The sequence below is a fragment of the Lathyrus oleraceus genome, chromosome 3 (genome assembly GCF_024323335.1).
Source record: "Lathyrus oleraceus cultivar Zhongwan6 chromosome 3, CAAS_Psat_ZW6_1.0, whole genome shotgun sequence".
In the NCBI taxonomy this organism is placed as follows: Eukaryota; Viridiplantae; Streptophyta; class Magnoliopsida; order Fabales; family Fabaceae; genus Lathyrus; species Lathyrus oleraceus.
The window spans coordinates 55410582-55422272 of record NC_066581.1 but is presented as its reverse complement, the minus strand read 5'-3'; positions in this window follow the sequence as shown (position 1 = coordinate 55422272).

Below are 11691 nucleotides of genomic sequence, written 5' to 3'. Positions count from 1 at the left end.
TCAAGATTCTCGTGGAAAGGAGACTAACCACTTCGATCCGATGTTTGGAAGAAGACTCCCCGCTTCACTCCCCTATTTATTATTTAGTTGAAGTCAACCTTAAACTCCATTTTTCCTTGTATAAGGAGGGTTCGCGAGTATAATTTACTAAAAACTCTCAAGTTTATTGGATACTCTCAAGATCAATTCTTGGGGACATGACTAAGTCATTTCTTGAATGATCCTTTATAACTCTTGGCGTTCCTATTTTCTCTTAACTCTTTACTCTTGGCGTCCCTAATTATACTTATTGATGACTGTGTATCACATGAGTAACAATTACCTAATAATATCACAGTGAACTAACAAGACCATTGTACCTGATTCCTTGATTTACAACTCACTAATTTACACAATAATTCTCTAATTCCTTAAGTCAATTCAGAGTTAAATCTGATGTTCTAAGTTTGTTAATTCAAAAGGCAGAACTTATACTTGTCGCATCCTGCGAAAAATCAACCGGCGAAGCTCGAAAATAAACACACACAGAGCCGCCACTGCGCGTTATTTATCCCAAGATAGGGAAAGGAAACGCTCAGAGAAACCTGGAAAGAACATGGTCTTGCGACCAAAGAGACAGGGTAAGGGAGTCGGTTACGCAAGGGGAAGGTATTAGCACCCCTCACGTCCGTCGTACTCGACGGGATCCACGTTCTAAGAAAAGAAAAGGTTGCTAAACATCACACACACACACAAGGGAACACAGGTGGGGTTAACAGAAGGGAGCTCGATAGGACATCGCATCCTATGCCTACATATCTTGTCTGGAACAAGAATCAGAGCCACTGTAGTTCGGCTTACGCACGCCAAACAACAAAACATACAAACAAGCAAGGGTGGCAAACATGGAGCCCGACAACCACTGGATGGAATTACGTCGGCATCCGAACCAAAACACACTCAAAAGGCAAACGTGGAGCCCGACAGCCAATTACTGGACTTACGTCGGCATCCGAGCCAAACACAATCAGATAACAAGCTAAACACACGCAAAAAAGAAAAAGGTTGCCCGGAGTGGTCTCGCGCGACCACCTGCCTACATACCTCGTCTGGAACGAGGATCAGGGCGATGTAGTTCCCCTGAAAGGGACTGAATTACTAGCCAGAACAGAAGGAGACACAACACTAGGGAGACTACGACTCGAGCCTAGATGTTGTCATGCAAAGTCGTCCCTAAGTTCGGTTTTCTATCCTACTTGCATAAGCAAGCCTATCCTAACCAGGAAAGAAGCAAGCACACAAGCAAACAACATACAAGCATACATCAAATGAGAACAAGCATCTCAAACAGGCATGTCAATCAGATATCCACAGAGCACCCACTATAGCCAAACAAGAGGCTCACACAATAGGTTTGACTGCCGAAGCGAGTCGTCTGTACGGGCTGGGTTTGCTCTTAACCTTGCCATTACGAGGCTAAGGTGAAGCAGATGAAAGGATGAAGTGAGGATCAGACCTCACAGCTCTTATCCCTAACCAGGGAGAGCTTCTGACAAATGAGCATGGGTCCAGAATGGGGGAACCCTTCTATACTCAAAGACTCTGACACAATGTGCACTGCACGGATCTTGGGCTTGTGATCTCAATGCTACAACCATGTAATGGGAGCAAGGAGAAGACTCCACTGAATAGTGGGGGATAGATTGCTTATCCCTAACTTCCACCAATTGCCTTATTTAAAGGACTTTCACCTGCTTGGCACAAAAAATAAACAACCACAATCATTGCCTCTTAAGGAGGACTTCAGACATTTATTTGCCCGGCCCGGTAACAGCCGGGTCTCCAGACTACATGAAGTTAGGAAGTTATACCTCAATGCAAGTTGCTTAAGCAAAGCAAAGCAAAAGTTCACAAGGAACTGAGCAACTAAAAGTACCTGGAAACAGTCAAACACAGTTAGTACTCAGACAGACAAAACTAAACAGCAAAAGTTCAAACAGTCAGACTATACAAAGCAATGCACAACAAGGCAAGCTCAAAGCTTAAGCCCAAGCTTCACCACCTACAAAACAATGTTATGTTAGTGTACAAACATCAAACAACATCAATTGCATTTAACTTGATTCATTCTCCATGTGCATTATGCTTTTGATCCTGAAAAATCAAGCAAATATTAGCAACAAGACCACTAGGCTAAGCCTAGGGTCCAAAGGTAAGAAAATTCCTAAACAGCAAGGTATTCACCATCCAAACTCAAATTAATGTCAAACAAAAGCAAACATCATTGGTCTCATGTCCATATCATTCATCATGCTCATGTTATGCACAAAATAAGGCAAACTAGTTCAAATGAAGCATCAAACATGCAAACAGAACTATTGCATTCAAATCTACACCAAAGCAATTCCAAAAATTCTCAAATAAATTACACCTAAACAGGGGCTATCCAAGGTCTAGCATACCAAATTTTAGCCTAATTGGACCAAGGTAACTATGTCAATGAAAATCAACAAAAACAGACACAATTATATGCTCCAATTCACAACATCAATACATGAACTCACTTCAAAAATTCATAACTCAATGAAAACAGTAAAGAAATGAGTGAGACCAAAACAGGGATGTCACATCATGTATCTATTACAAGCATATCAAATTTCATGATCATTCAATACAATAGGAGCATTTCACATCAAATCTACCAACCTATGTCACACAAGCTTGCACAATTGACCAACAGAGATGAAAAATCACAATCAATTTGAAAATGCAATGTAAAATTCCACAAAAATTCATACAGCATCTCAACATGTTAATCAACCATCATGCAAAATTTCATTTCATTCCAACAAGTATAGACCACTCAATTAAATCCAGCAAGTTGACATCAAGAGGTGTGACACAAATTGTCACACCTAAGTTCCAAAATTCATAACTCAATGGCCAGGCATCAAAAATTCATGAAATTTTCATATAAATGAACATCAGCCAGTCACCAATCATCACAAAAATTGTCAAGAATTTATTTTACATCATGTGCATTCCACAAGCCAAATGGTGCAAGGTATCAAAAATGGACATGTATTAAAGAACCCTAGGTCAAATGAAAATTCTACCATGCACAACTTTGACCAATAGGTCAAAAAAATTCTACAGTCAACAAGGAAGTCAACATAAAAATTTCCACATTTTTCTGAATTTTCTACAATTTTTTATGATTTTTTTAATGTGTTTGTAATTTTTTAAGAATTAATTAAGTTAATTAGAAATTGACAATGGCAATTCTGTAATTAAATTAGGCGGGGGCGGTAAACTCCGAATTCAAATTTTCAAACGAAAAAGTGGATTAAACTCAGTTTTGCGCAAAGCTTCGTCTTCTTCAACCCAGGCCCCTCAAGAACACCTTAATCTCAAACCATCACCAAACGAACAAATAGATATCCGTTAGAACCGTACGGACACGTAGATCACAAATATGAACTCCAATCAACCTAACAGTCACTAAATCTCAAGAATCGAACGCGTTAGGGTTTTAGATCTAAACTTCAGGTCACGATTTCTTAGCCTACAGTTGTCTAATTGCAAATCCAAAAGCATCATCGTATTCTACGAGCAAAGGACTACATCACGCACACAACAATTCAACAAAAGCTTGAGATCGAATTCCGATGATACCTGCTATGGCAGTAGTGAAACAGGACGAATTGGCACGTGAAAGCTCCAAACAGATGTAGAATGACCTTCCAGAAGTTGAACGCAATGCTCCAATTCAACCGAAGCTGCTCCTAATGCGCAAAAATCAAATTCACCATTGGAGGAGCTTGAAGGTGCAGTTGAGAAGGGCGCGGTTTTGGTTGCTAAAAGGTACAAACAGATCGAGCATAGGCTAGTACAAGATCACTGCAAAAAGAATCTTCCAAAATGATCAAAGATTGATGGAGTTTTTTGGATTTTGTTTTTTGAGTTCTTGAATGAATTGAGAGAATGTTGATGATTTTGATCTGAATTTTGGTGAAATGAAATTCTGTTATGATTATTAGATGATTAGGCTTATATATGTGACCTTAATCCATGATTAATCAAGCCATTAACAAAAATGCAATTGTTAAGTGAAATGGTTAACTTTCAAAGTGAGGGCAAAATGGGAATTTCCATAGGACAGCTCATGCCACCTCAATGACAGCTCACACACCTTCCAAATGCCATGTGTGAGCTGTTGCAATTTGTCTCACCCTCATTGGTTGTGTAATGCTCAATTTCACCTTGTATTTGCATTTGTCCAATTTTTCAACTTCCATTTTTCAAGCCAATTCTCAAATTATGAAGCCTAGCCATGAAATGATGATTCCAACATATTTAAAATGCCATTCATGAGGTGTAGCAAAAAGTCCCATCTCAAAATTCCAATTATTTTGAAAGTTGGACAATTTTGCCCCTGATCCAATTCAGCTGTCCAGTTGAAAAGTGACTTTTTGCATTGACCACTTTTGGAAAAATCCAATTATGCACCATGAAATTACATGTCAAATGGAGTTTGTGCATATAAAGAACTTGCAATTTGGACAAACCATGTGGAAGTTATGGCCTCCTGATTATGGGTCATTTTTGAATTTCACTGAGCCCTAATTTTCCAACCACACATGGGATTTTCAAGTTCTTGGACTTTTTGGAAAGGTGAGAACAAGATCTACAACTTTCATGTTGAACAATTTTTCATTTGAAGCTTCCTTGGACACGTGGCTTTGAGGTCAAAAACTTTCCATTTTTGGAAACTTCAATTACAAGTCACTTTCTATTTTTGGCAGTTTTTGTCCTGACTTGATTTTCTTCATTCTTAAGCTTTGAGATGTCAAATAACACTTGTTCCAACATGAATTAAGTGTATCCAACTCATTTCCCCCTCCAAACCCATCAGATCATGTACAGTTGACCACAGTTGACTTTTTCAACTGACAGATGAATTAGGCAATGCATTGATCAAATTAAGCCCCAATCTTCAACTGAAATGGCTCAAGAGTGAAACCCTAGCCTCAATAAGCACAAAATAATCACATAATGAACCCCATATCCATCATAAACCTCATCTCCTGATTATGCCCTGATTGGCCCAATACAACTGATTAGGGTTGACCAGTGGTCAAAACCCTAATCTCAAGGAATCAGCTTCAATCTCTTGCATCTTCTGAGGATATCAAACCACGATGATGATGATGTATCATTGCAATCAAGATGAAGACCAACATCCATTGAGAGTCATGAAATCCTAATTCACAGCCCAATCCTCAGATGGCCCATGATCAGTCAATAAACCCTAGGCTTGCACTTTGACTTCTTCATCTTCTGATCAAGACTTGAGAGAATGGCTTGCACAATGTAACCACATGATATGCAATATGCAATGCCTAATGACCTAAAATGATATGCAACATGTTAAGCTTAGTCCCAAGAGAGGAGGGCAAATTTTGAGGTGTTACAATACTTACCTATTCCTAGTTAACTACTAAGTTGAATAGTTGTCATATTTCAGATTGATAGATTTACGGTCAATAATCCTTACTCATCTAAGATCAATTTGGATGCTCGTCAACACACAAAAAACAATTAACACAAGAACAATTAAATAACGATTATAACATAAAAAAATAGATAATCTCAAACAATCATATAATCCAACATATTACAATTAGGTTAATCTCAAAAGACCTAATCTAGAATAACTTAGCTACTCATAGTGAAATTAGCAATTATCATGAGTTAATAAGAAATATTCATCAAAATCAATGAAAAATATGTTCTCCAATGACATCAATGCTCTCTAAACTCGCTCACCAAAAGCTCATGGCTGTCACTTTCTCTCTAAAATTCGTAACCTTAAAATAAAGCAAAAATTATTTAAAAAAGATGAAAACACGTGTCAGGGAAACGTGTCACTGCGGCCGCGTTAGCATTCATCGTGAACGCGATATGATGTCATTGCGCCCACAATGTCAGCATCGCGACCGCAAAAAAAATCAATGGCAAATTCTTGCTTTTTGCTTCCTTTCTCTTTTGATTTTCACTAAGTCTTAACACTCTTCTCCTTTGGAGTTCTTGCTTACTGCTTCAACTTCTTGCCTTGATTTTTGCTCATAATTTCATCTATTTGTCCGAAATTGCTCGCAAATATTACATAATGACCGAGTATTATCATAATCTCAAACTTACTATGTTGATTGTCCTCAAGTAACATGTCTGCACACTGAAAATTTTATCAGAAATAAAATATTTTACCCTTATCAATGAACGTCATCTTTCTTTTTCTGATCAACACGTTCATTTCCCACTTCAATCTAATTAACTCGGAAAAGTTACTCCAACATTGCAAATACTCAACTTATCTCTCATCTCACATTTATTCACTCAATTTGACAAGGTAATCACACAATCAACATACAAAAATATTTAGGGTTAAATATGTTTGTGATCCTCCTAAATATCTCAATTTTCATTTTTAGTCCCTCAAAATATTTTCTTTAAAGGATGGTCCTCATAAAAATTTTCATTTTCATCCACACTTTTAATCTCTCATGCAACTTAGCAACGTTTAACTTAGTGATAGTTTTGGCGATGGTTTATTACTTAGCGACTGAGTTAGCGACAATTTTATTATTAAGGACCAAAAGCGTAGATGAAAAATTTTTAAAAAAACTATTTTTTGAAGGGAATATTTTGAGGGACTAAACAAAATTTAAAATATTCAAGAAGGTCATAAACATATTTAACTCAAACATTTAACAATGAATTTGTAAAATCTCTAACAAAATCAATCAAAATCATATTTAAACACACATTTTTGAGATCTTTTCGAAGTTGTAACATAACTTACGTCAAAATAATGAACCCCAATCTCCAGTTTGAACCCCAGTCGCCTGACGATAACTCGCGATCGCCAATATGAACCCCGTTCTCCAGAAAATGTCGCAACATCTCCTTTTCTCCATTTGAACCCCAGGAAAATGCCTCAGCATACCCTTTCTCCGTTTGAACCCCAGGAAATGCCTCAGCATATCCTTTTCTCCAATCTCTCGTGATAATTCCGCTGGCAACGTCGGAAATAACACCAAACCACTCTGAGGGCGACATGTCAGAGGGTAAACCTTCATAAAGAAGGCAGCATGTGTAACTCTTCCTCAGAAGACACCTATAACGACCTCCATTGGCCTCAGCCAGAGTCTAAGGCGACACATGAACAGAAGATAATCCTAAGGACCTCATCCTGGATATAATCTTCAACTCTATCTCCATTTGAACCCCAGAAAATACCTCAGTATCTCCTTTTCTCCATCTGAACCCCAGAATCGCGCTGATCGCGTAACGTCCTTCTGACTTTATTTCCATCTCCGTCCGATGGAAACATTTCCTCCAATATCGCACTACTGGGGAACACTGCTGATCTGACGTCATGATGCTAGACTCCTCAGAGTAACATCCTCACCACTTGGTGCACCAAAGCTTCAAGCGGTAACCACGGCTTGAATTGCGCTGAACGCCAAACATTTCCCATCTCGGCTTGACGGAAAACAATTACTCCAGTATCGCACTACTGGGGAATATCTTCGATTCAATCACGATGCTGAACTCCTCGGAGTAACACCTCTTCACCTTTGGGCAAAACCACTTCTCGAACGGTAACCACGGTCTGAGACCAGCTTATGCTTGCAATGATGAATGATTGATTTTTCTGCGTAATGCTCCATAATTATGGAAATGCTACGCGATTTATTATTATTTTTTCTATGCAATATGCTATGCTTTATTTTACATGATGAATGCATAAAAAGTATCCCCCTCAAGGGACTCTTCTGGGGAGCACGAGACGCTCTGCTGAGGAACTCGTCAACGCTCGGACTTCCACCATGCTGGGGAATAATACTGCTGCTGGGGAAAGGCAACCCTTGCTGGGGAAGAACCTCCTTTGCACCCAATCCACTCGAGGAACTGCTGGGGATAAGCACCACCAACACTATGTGGGGATACACCAATCTTTGACTTGCTGAGGATATCAATCCTGACTCCGCTTCGGGAAAACCCTCACAGATACCTGTTGACTCCGTTGGGGAAACACTCACAGAGACTCTGCTAGGGGAATAGCAACCTCCAGGCTCAACTGGGGAAACATCAATACATCACCTGCTGGAGATAACCACCTTGACCCTGCTAGGAAATGCATACTACTCCGCTGGGGATAACCCATGCAATCCATAGGTAGAATCAACTCAGCTGGAGATGCAAAAGTCCATCCGCTACGGGAACTTGTTCAATCCACTGGTAGGATGAACACTGCTGGAGATATATTTCATTGACACCCGCTCCACTCGGGGAACTGCTGGAGATATATTTCTTTGAAACCCGCTCCACTCGGGGAATAGCAACCTTCTGGCCTGGCTACTGAGGAAACATCGTCATAAACCTGCCGGGGATAACCATCCTGACTCGGCTGGAGAAATCCACAGACCTTGGATCTGCTGGGGAGCTAGTCCTATGATTCTGCTTGGGGACTTAGCTGGGAAATGAGAATAATTGGCACAGAACACCCGTCGACTCATCGAACCACGGTATCTACCTCCAATACTCATATCAACTTTCCACCTTTGAGAATTCCCAGACTCGTCTGGACCTTTTCTGCTCCATCATCTTATATTCCAAGTCACTCCGCGCTCGACGAGAGAGCGTACTCCTGGGAGTTATACAGAGATTTCAATTTTCCGACTTTGAAGAGTCTTCTTGGTTAATTCCAAAGGTCGTCGGACGTCTCGTCGTCTCTCCGTTCCTTCTTCATGCACTCGTCCCTGACCGGACTCTGCGGGGAATTACATACTCTCCAATTTTCTGATTTTGAAGAGTCTTCTTGATTACCATCAAGGATCGTCGTACGTCTCAACATCTTCGTCATTTCTTTCATTCCTGAGCAAACTCTCTGGGGATCTATTACAAAGCTTCCACATCACAACCTGCAAGTGAGTGAAAATAACTAACAGTACCTGCAAAACAGATCGTCAGATAAAACCGTGCCTCAGGCGTGTCAAGATTTCAACACTTGGGTCGCTCAACCTTCCAAATAAGATTTCAAGCTTTCCATCTTATAAACATGCATTGGAAGGTACCTGTATGTCTTAAAATGCAAAATTCTTTATCAAAAATATCTGGATGTTTTTGCAATCAAAGCGGTAATGAAAAACAAAAACAAAATTATTTGACTGAATGTGCATTTTATTGATTGGAAAAGTGTGGCTCAAATGAGCAATACAAAAGGAAGCAATTCCTGAAAAGAGGTAATTGCGCACAAAAGGAAAAATCTATCCTAATGGCAATGTGAAACCCGTGATCTCATCGAGTTCCAACTCAGTTACACCCCGCATGTCCTCAGACTCTCCATGCTTTCTGCCTTCTGAACAAGACGATTCCAACTGATCCCTACTGGGTATTATCCATGGTGCTTTAACCAAAGCGCAAACGATCATGCTGGACGCAGTTGTTCGTTTCAATCCCTCTTTTGCCTGGACCACCCTTTCGGGTTTTCAGTCCACCGGGATACCCTTTTTTGCCCAAGTCGCCTTTTCAGGTTTTCGACTTGCCGGGTGTACATTTTTTTCATCTATATCCCTAATTTTTGCTCGAACCTTTTTTCTGTTTTTGGTTCGCCGGGATGCCCATTTTTGCCTGGACTATTTTGTTCTTTTCGTCCAGCGGGTCTCTTTTATACGAAGTATTTTTTAACTGCGTCCGCATTCACAGGGGATGAAAAATCCTCGCCATCCATGGTCGTTAACAACAAGGCTCCGCCAGAGAAAACCTTCTTGACCACGAATGGACCCTCATAATTCGGTGTCCATTTGCCCCTACGATCGTTTTGAGGAGGAAGGATCCTTTTCAGCACCATATCACCTACGTGATATACCCGAGGTCGCACCTTCTTGTCAAAAGCCCGTTTCATCCTTTGCTGGTATAACTGCCCATGACAGATGGCTGCTAGCCTCTTTTCCTCAATCAAGCTCTCTGAGTGAGAAAGGCGTTTGCCCCAGTAGATGCACCGAGGTTCAATACCCATGCAATGCAAACGGCAACATCTCATGCCAGTCTTTGTAGGTTACCACCATTTCCTGCACAATCGCACCTTCGGTGTATTCCAACGTTATCCGGGCAACAAAAGCTTATTCACCTTAACCTCCCCATCAGACATCAGAATCCGTTCGGATTCAGGGTCAGGCCCCTCCTCCGGGATCGGTTACTCTCAATCTTTCGATTAGAGCACCTCGAGATGTCCTCATCAGGGAACTCAAACTTCCTCGGTTGATAATCCTCCACGGGTTGCTGAGAGATGTAATCAGACAATACCCCTTCAATGGCTTTCTGAGAGTATCCCAAATCAGTCAACATCTTTCGCCTTTTCACAACCCGTCCGGTCAATGCTGGATTCTCAAACCCATACTCGATCGGATCCATCTCGGAAATCCACAAAGTGGTATGAACCAGCATATACTGTCTCAGTCGGCGAGCAGCCTATGCCAAAGTACATCAAGTTTTCTCGAACAGTGAATGTATTGTTTCACAGTCGGTAAACTTTTTGCTAAGGTAAATTGCATGCTCTTTTCGACAAGACTAGTCAAGCTGACCCACTTCACCCCGTAAACCCCTCGAAGGCTTGTCAAGTACCAGAATTGATAATTGCCCCTTCCACAGGAGGTATCAGAATCAGAGGTTCCTGCAACTTATTCTTTTATTTTCCAATGCCCCTTGGCAATCATTATTTCACCTGACCGTTTGATCCTTTTTTTTTTCAACATCTTGAATGGGTTCCCACGTGGCTGTTAGATGAGATGTGAACCATGACAGATAGTTCAATCTTTCTAAGAAACCACGAACCTCTCTTTTTCTTTCTCGGTTCAGGCGTTTCTCTTATTGTTCTTTTTTTTCCTTTTTTTTAAAGCAGGATGAACCTCGATTCCTCCCTTACAATGAACCCCAACATCTTACCGGACCGCACTCTGATAGTGCACTCATCTAAATTCAACCTCAGTTTGAATTGTCCCAACTGGTCAAACGACTTGGCCAGATCTGCCAGATGCCCCTCTTCTGTTTGGGACTTTGCTATCATGTCATAGCATTGCATTCGGTTCCACGATGAATCATCTCATGAAACAAAGTCACCATAGCTTTCTGATACAGGCACTGGCGTTCCGCTTCTTTAGAGGACAGTCTTCTCTCCATGGTAGCTTGTGCACAACGATATCGGTGTTCAACCCTGGCATATCCTGACATGACCAGGTGAAGGTATCCACATACTCCTTCAACAAGGCTACCATTCTGCTCTCGACTTGCCTCTGAAGCGGCTCCAATTTTCATTCTTTCCTGACCTCAGCAGTGCTTGGAATAACAACCTCAACCCGCTCCTCATGCGGCTGAATCACCTTCTCCTCTTGTTTCGACATCCTGGTTAATTCCAGCAGATCACAATCTTCTTCGTATTCTTCTTCGGCATGATTGCTCGGTTTGTCGAAGTCATATGAGGTGTAACCGAATCGTTATCAACGAGATCCGGAGAATATTTTTGAAGTCGGAACGAGACAAATCAAAAAGGAAAAATGAAAACATTGCCATTTTTATTTGTTTTTTAAAACTGCAAAAATAAATGAAAAACAGGGAACACCGCTTTTTGACTGAAAAACATCCATT